Source organism: Xiphophorus hellerii, chromosome 24, assembly GCF_003331165.1.
Source record: "Xiphophorus hellerii strain 12219 chromosome 24, Xiphophorus_hellerii-4.1, whole genome shotgun sequence".
Lineage (NCBI taxonomy): Eukaryota > Metazoa > Chordata > Actinopteri > Cyprinodontiformes > Poeciliidae > Xiphophorus > Xiphophorus hellerii.
In genome coordinates, this window is record NC_045695.1 from 12,798,679 (window position 1) to 12,806,664 (window position 7,986).

A 7,986-nucleotide genomic window follows, 5' to 3' on the forward strand; every position below is an offset into this window, starting at 1 on the left:
CAGCAAACCCCTCTCCACTCATTTCTGCCATGGCCACTGCAAAGAAAACAAGGAAAGTTGACAGTGAGGGCCGCCGCTTTCAAGAGAGATGGGAATTACAATACTTCTTTTCTGAAAATCAAGGCAATTGTGCTTGTCTAATTTGTAATGAGACGGTTGCCTTGTTTAAGGATTTTGACGTAAAGAGACACTACCAGACTAAACATGCTAACACATACAACAAGCTAACAGGGAGTGACCGTGCTGAAAAACTGAAGCAGCTCCAAGCTGCACTGGCATCACAACAGCGATTTCTTTGGGCCTGAGTCAAAAGAAAATACCACCAAAGCAAGCTACGATGTTAATGTTAACAGCTAAACATGGCAAACCTTTTACTGAAGATACATTTATCAAAACTGTGTTTTGAAAATGGTGGAGAACATTTGCCCTGAGAAGAAGCAAGAATTTGCAAATGTTTGCCTGGCACGTAACAGTGTGGCACTGAGAGTTGAGGACATGAAACTGAGTGTTTTGAACGGTAACGTCTGTCACTATCAGCAGCGAAAAGCCAAAGAACATTTATGCACTTGGATTTATGGCACTTATTTTATTAAACTCTTGAGTAAGATTTGGTTATGAACCTGTAGATGAAAACTATTAATTTCTGAAAGATATTGTAAATGACAAGAGCAAAATTCACTTGTTTTAAGATTTAATAATAACAGACAACTTTGCATTACTTATAACACCTGTTTAAAATGTTCTTGAGGCAAAGATATTTTTAAACTCATGTAAATTTAAGGTATTTCAAAAGCAGAATTTGTGTTTTTAGAGTTGTTCTCATCTGCCTGACTGGCTTATATTTGGTTTTTTTGTCATTTGAAAAATAAAGATAATTGTAACAATGAAAATTGTTTTATAAGTGCATGACACTTTTGTAGTTAAAAAATGTCCGAACAAACTATTGGCCCCGGGCATCTTGACTTTATCAAATCTGGCCCTCTTTGCAAAAAGTTTGGACACCCCTGATTTAGAGGCTTCACGGAGTTTTGATCTGAACTGGATTCAACTGGAAAGTTGATCTTTTTTCTCTCTGATTCATTTTCATCCTGGAACCAGAAATGGTCTGAGAATGGAAACATGGGAATCATTTTCAGTTCAGCTTTGAAGCCATGAATGACACTTCAAACCTCTTTTCTCTGCTGCTTCGTCCTTCTGCTGACAAGAAAATGTTCCTCAAAGCTCCACAGATAAAAAGATGCTTCACTGGAAACTGCAGCGAAACTTCAGCTTCCATCAGAGAAACCAGTTTAACCAGTTTAGAACTGGATGTCCTACAGAAACTCTGATCTTAGAGCAGTTTTCAGAAACATGTGGAACCTGGAAAATAAAGATTTTATATATTTTATGTTCATTGTAAAAGCTAAATCTTGAAGTTTTACGTCATCATTGATTCTCAGCTTTAATTTCTCTCAGTTTGTTTTGGTTTTTACTTTTTTAACTCCATATTTCATGTTTTGAGTTTTCTAGAGAACTTCAGGCTCTTTACTGTGATTTTACTGATTTATTCAAACCTCAGAGAATCACTGGGATAATGTGCTGATTGGTTCATGTTTGATTTTCATAATTCTTCTAATGTAATGTGGGTTGCTGGGTGTTTAACGACCAAATAAAGTTTTTAAAAAATCTTTGTGTATTTTTTATGCAGCTGACTGTGTACACATATAATAAATAAATAAACTTGTCTTGTACATTCTGCGTCTTCTTCTCACACTTTTTGCCTGAGAGGAGAGTCTCTCCCTCAACCTAGGTACCCTTAGTTTAAACTTTAAGGTTTAAAGAGCTGTTGCTCTTTTTGCTTCAGCGATTAAATATTCCTTTTCTTTCCTTCTTTCTGTGCAACCATGAAAGCTGTGATCCCACCCGGCCCGGCTCAGTTGTTACCTGGTACCAGGAGAAGTTGGTTCTGATGCACCATACATCTGAAATAAAGTTGCTTGTCGCAGCCTTTCGTTCCAAAAAAGCAAAAAATAAAAACTCCAATAAAGGCTGTGGGTGGTAACAGGCGGTTTGGGATCTGTACGCACTTTGACTCGATTCATTTATTGCAAAAGTAGAAATAAAGGTCTTGTAACTTAGTTGAAATGAAAAATAATCTCAATTTAATGTTTGAAGGTGTAAACAAGTGTTCAAAAAAAAAAAAATCATTCTACCAAACCTCCCGTCCACACCAGACATCCACCAAACAATCCACCCAGCACCCGGTGTGTTTTGGTGGGAGGGTCTAACAATTAACAACGTAAATTAAACAATTCCAAATATAAAAATTAATTACAAATTTTGATTCTAAATTAACTTAAATATATTCCAACTACCCAAAGAACAAAACAAAATTGGTAGAAATTATAAACTACAAAACCTTAGCATAAATGGCCACGACAGTTGCTCCTAAAGTCATCAGTTGGACCTGTCCTGGTTCTTCATCTGGTCTCTGTCATGTTGTTTTGAACTCTCCGAACCCACATGCAAAGACTCTCTCAGGAGATCAGATTAAAGATTTATTTACAAAAGACAATTGGTGTGTAATGCAGGAGCGTCTGATCAGGAGCGGACCGGTGTGATCGAACAGCTGGTAGGTGGGCGTAACTCGTCAGGGAGCTCAGCGGATGGAACTGCAAATCCCGTACTTCGCATGGAGTGTCCAGACAACAGGGAGCCTAGGAATCACAGAAAGGTACAGGACAGGTAAGCGTGCGAAACAGACTGGATATCTTTCTAGAGATCTCAGGACCAGATGTACCACAAAGGCGACAACACTTTGGCGACGAAGTGCCGGGAACCCGCTCCTAATATGCTCCCGCTGATGATCCACAGGTGTGCCGAAACACACCTGTGGAGAGGGTGTGTGAATACGGCAGCGAGCTCTCGAACGCCACCTAGAAGGAAACCAGAGGAACTGCTGAAGCCGCAGATCCTGACAGTCTCTGGTAGTTCAGGCAAGATGAAGAAGTTCCAATAGGTTCCAAATCTCATTATTCTCAAGCAAATGATGCTGAGGGGTGCTGGTCAGGTCCTGAAACTGTTAAACGGACCTGGGTGGTGCACAGAATGGAAAATTGGTGAAGTACAAAAAGAAGTGCTCATTTGACCAAACTTGATTCGTATTCTCCCTCCAACCCTCTGCAGGTCCCCGCCATGTTTGGTGGTCCTAGCCCATTCCTTTCATGTAGCTGCCATAGACTCCCGTTCATTTTTCGACCTAGTCAAAGTCTGGCTAGGAACGTCTTATCGAGCTGGGACTTAACCCTAACTTCAGTGGCCTCTTACCTCAACCAGGTTTCAACACATTTTGATTTGTTTTTTAGCTCAATTTTTTAAATAAATCAGCTGAGCTTTAAAAAACTCGTCTGAGTTTCTGTTGAATGAAGGAGCTTTGCCTCAATGCTGCTCGGCTCACCAGGAATTGGCCTTAAAAGTAAATGTTTAAACAGATTTTCTCTCCTTTTACTTTTTAAGGAGTAAAAAGGAACAGATGAACTCATGTTCCTTCATGTTTATTGGAATAAACATGAGTTCATTCCAATAAACTCATGTTATTGGAATGAACTCAGCTCAGCTTTAAAAAGTCATCTCAGTGATAACTGTTGGATGATGGAGTTTTATTCTTAATGCTTCTCTGAAGGGGCTTGAATTTGTTTTAAAAGTCTGATTTTTAACCAAGTTTTATTTTGTTTTTATTTGTCTTTTCAAACTCTGTTTTGAAGACAGAAATCACAGCTCAGCTTCTGATTTCATTGTTGAGCTCCTGCTAGGTGCCAGAAATGTGTATTATCACGGTTCTGAACATCAGAAATGGACTTTAAAAAACCCAGAATGCATTGCATGGTGGGGCTTTCATATTTTAGCTTCTAGTTCAGCTGTTTTTGCTGCAACCCCTAACAAACCATATACTGTTTTCATCAAAATGAACTCCTCTATCAAACTAGATGACTTAGAATGAATTTGGAAACTTGTAGAAAATCAGCACCATGAGTCAGAATAGGGTGTTTATTGTTGAACTGTTGCCTGCCTGCGAGCTTCAACACGAAAAAGAAAAACCTCCTGCTGGCTGCTTTGGGTAAGTACCCTTACCTATTAATGTGGTCATGGAGTTACAACGGAGCATTCTAGAGGTCTTGCGGTGTATGATGGCACTAGAATGGCTCTTTGGTTTCGTTTCAGGGATGATGGTTTGAACCCCAGCAAGTGGTCTAGAGATCTGGAAGGCAGCAAGCTGGTCCAGGTTCTTCTTCTTCCTTGGGACAATGGCTGGGTGATGATGACTTGGTATGACTGCTAATGCTCATCCTCCTGGTTAGCGTTATGACACGGGGAGCCATACCAATCTGGTGCAGAACTGCTGGTGCGCAGTTCATTTTGGCTAGCTTGATAAAGGTGAGTCGGTGCCCCACCAAGCAGACTCCCAGTACTCTACACAGACCAGCAGAGAATCAATCAATGCAGAGCATGCCTGCATGTTAACCTTGCAGTGTTAACGGATAGCACGTGGGAAAGGTGACTCGGGAGTCTTGAATGCAGTCCAATCTTCTATAGCCTCACAAGCTAAACCAAGACCATTTTGGCAGCTTCCATGCAGAAAAGCATGATGCTCTTCTTTGTGTGTCACACATTGGTCTTTGCAGTACAACAGCCAGCTATTGGCTATAGCGAGATCCTTAATTAGTACCCTCAAATTTCCATTTTTTTGCCACTTGGTGTGGGTAGCAACTCATAAGGTCAATTACCAACCATCTTGGAGTTGTATATATGGACAATACTGGGTTGTGAGATGGTCACTTATTCAGTTTTGACGTCTTTGTGAGGTGTCTTCTTGCAGGGTTAGGTAATTAATGCAGTAGTGGCATGCTAACCCTGTGCCACTACACTTTTTTTTTTTTTTTTAAAACGCAGAATACTGTTTGGATCAGATGCCCTCCATGGGAACTTTGGGTTCTGTCAATCACCCATTTGGCTGTCCCCTGTATGTGTTCTAGTCTAAACAACTACATGTGGCAGTAAAATGAACCTCATGGTGGATGCCAGGTGATAGGAAGGTTAGGTTCCACAATATATTTGGACATGGCCACCTTAAGTTACAGTTCTAAATGTGAGCTCATGGTGGTGAGAAAATTGGAGTATAGGTTTTCATACACTTTTCTTAAAGTGAATATCTTGTAGTTTTTAACAAGTGGTGTGCACATTTAAAAATAAAAACCCTTAATGCTGGAAAACAATAAATGTACTTTACTAGTTTTGAAGGAATGATACTGCTGTGCAAAACCTAACTTAGGTTACTTAAGGTTTAAACTTTAAGGTTAATAAACTTAATGTTAAACTTAAAGGTTTAAACTTTAAGGTTTAAAAAACTTTAGGTTTAAACTTTTACTTAAGGTTTAAACGTTAAAGGTTTTAAACTTTTAAGGTTTTAAACTTTAGGGTTAAACTTGTTAAGGTTTAAACTTTAAAGGTTTTAAACTAAGGTAAACTTTAAGGTTTAAAACTTTAAGGTTTAAACTTTAGGTTTAAACTTTAAGGTTTACCCTTAAGGTTTCAAAACTTTAAAGGTTTTAAACTTTAAGGTTTAAACTTTAAGGTTTAAACTTTAAAGGTTTAAACTTTAAGGTTTAAACTTAAGGTTTAAACTTTAACGGTTTAAACTTGTAAGGTTTAAACTTAAGGTTTCAACTTTAGGTTTAAAGGTTAAACTTAAGGTTTAAACTTTAAGGTAAACTTTAAGGTTTAAACTTTAAGGTTAAACTTTAAGGTTTAAACTTTAAGGATTTAAACTTTAAGAGGTTTAAACTTAAAGGTTTAAACTTTAAGGTTTAAACTTTAAGGTTAAACTTTAAGGTTTAAACTTTAAGGTTTAAACTTTAGGTTTAACGTTTAAGGTTTAAACTTTAAGGTTTTAAACGTTAAGGTTTAAACTTTAAGGTTTAAACTTTTAAGTTAAACTTTAAGGTTTTAAACTTTAAGGTTTACACTTTAGGTTTAAACTTAAGGTTTAAACTTTAGGTTTAAACTTTAAGGTTTAAACTTTAAGGTTTAAACTTTAAGGTTAACTTTAAAGGGTTAAACTTTAAGGTTAAACATCTAAGGTTTAAACTTTAAGGGTTAAACTTTAAGGTTAAACTTTAAGGTTTAAACTTTAAGGTTTAAACTTTAAGGTTTAAAACTTTAAGGTTTAAACTTTAAGGTTTAAACTTTAAGGTTTAACTTTAAGGTTTAAACTTTAAGGTTTAAACTTTAAGGTTTAAACTTTAAGGTTTAAACTTTAAGGTTTAAACTTTAAGGTTTAAACTTTAAGGTTTAACTTTAAGTTTAAACTTTAAGGTTTAAACTTTAAGGTTTAAAACTTTAAGGTTTAAAACTTTAAGGTTTTAAACTTTAAGGTTTAAACTTTAAGGTTTAAACTTTAAGGTTAAACTTTAAGGTTTCAACTTTAAGGTTTTTAAACTTAGTTTAAACTTTAAGGTTTAAACTTTAAGGTTTAAACTTTAAGGTTTAAACTTTAAGGTTTAAACTTTAAGGTTTAAACTTTAAGGTTTAAACTTTAAGGTTAAAAACTTAAGGTTTAAACTTAAGGTTTAAACTTTAAGGTTTAAACTTTAAGGTTTAAACTTTAAGGTTTAAACTTTAAGGTTTAAACTTTAAGGTTTAAACTTTAAGGTTTAAACTTTAAGGTTTTAAAACTTTAAGGTTTAAACTTTAAGGTTTAAACTTTAAGGTTTAAGGTTTAAACTTTAAGGTTTAAACTTTAAGGTTTAAACTTTAAGGTTTAAACTTTAAGGTTTAAACTTTAAGGTTTAAACTTTAAGGTTTAAACTTTAAGGTTTAAACTTTAAGGTTTAAACTTTAAGGTTTAAACTTTAAGGTTTAAACTTTAAGGTTTAAACTTTAAGGTTTAAACTTTAAGGTTTAAACTTTAAGGTTTAAACTTTAAGGTTTAAACTTTAAGGTTTAAACTTTAAGGTTTAAACTTTAAGGTTTAAACTTTAAGGTTTAAACTTTAAGGTTTAAACTTTAAGGTTTAAACTTTAAGGTTTAAACTTTAAGGTTTAAACTTTAAGGTTTAAACTTTAAGGTTTAAACTTTAAGGTTTAAACTTTAAGGTTTAAACTTTAAGGTTTAAACTTTAAGGTTTAAACTTTAAGGTTTAAACTTTAAGGTTTAAACTTTAAGGTTTAAACTTTAAGGTTTAAACTTTAAGGTTTAAACTTTAAGGTTTAAACTTTAAGGTTTAAACTTTAAGGTTTAAACTTTAAGGTTTAAACTTTAAGGTTTAAACTTTAAGGTTTAAACTTTAAGGTTTAAACTTTAAGGTTTAAACTTTAAGGTTTAAACTTTAAGGTTTAAACTTTAAGGTTTAAACTTTAAGGTTTAAACTTTCGCATGCAGTACCTACCGTGGCCACCAGGGGCGCCGAAGAGCAATTTTTTTTTTTTTTTTCTTATCGATAAAATAATTTCTACATACATTATCAAATACTGTATATATTGTGAGCACAAATCACTTCATAGTGAAATTGTGTGTTTTTGATATGACAGGAATTGTTACAAAAAATGAATAAAAATCAGCTCCACCAAGGTGCCTGTTATTGGCCTTTAGGCTTAGTTTTTTATGCCTTGGGCATGTGTTGTGCCGAGAAACACTTACCTGCCGAGATATTCTTAAAGATTCATTTTTGTAAAAATGTGATATTCAAGGTTTAAACTTTAAGGCTTAAACCTTGCGATGCATGCAGTACCTACCGTGGCCACCAGGGGCGCCGAAGAGCAATTCTTTTTTTTTTTCTTTTCATCAATAAAATAATTTCTACATACATTATCAAATACTGTATATATTGTGAAAACAAATCACTTCATAGTGAAATTGTGTGTTATTGGCCTTAGGCTTAGTTTTTTATGCCTTGGGCATGTGTTTTGCCGAGAAACGCTTACCTGCCGAGATATTCTTAAAGATTCGTTT

General features: G+C 35.0%; 1 long non-coding RNA gene across 1 annotated transcript; it reads right to left on the bottom strand.

Annotated features, from left to right (window-relative positions):
* Positions 1-2,524: 2,524 nt before the first annotated feature.
* On the bottom strand, positions 2,525-2,946 carry LOC116716011 (uncharacterized). Its single transcript, XR_004338346.1, has 2 exons — positions 2,780-2,946; positions 2,525-2,696 (listed from the first exon to the last, which is right to left on the bottom strand). It is a non-coding gene; the product is annotated as an uncharacterized LOC116716011 (long non-coding RNA).
* Positions 2,947-7,986: the final 5,040 nt, after the last annotated feature.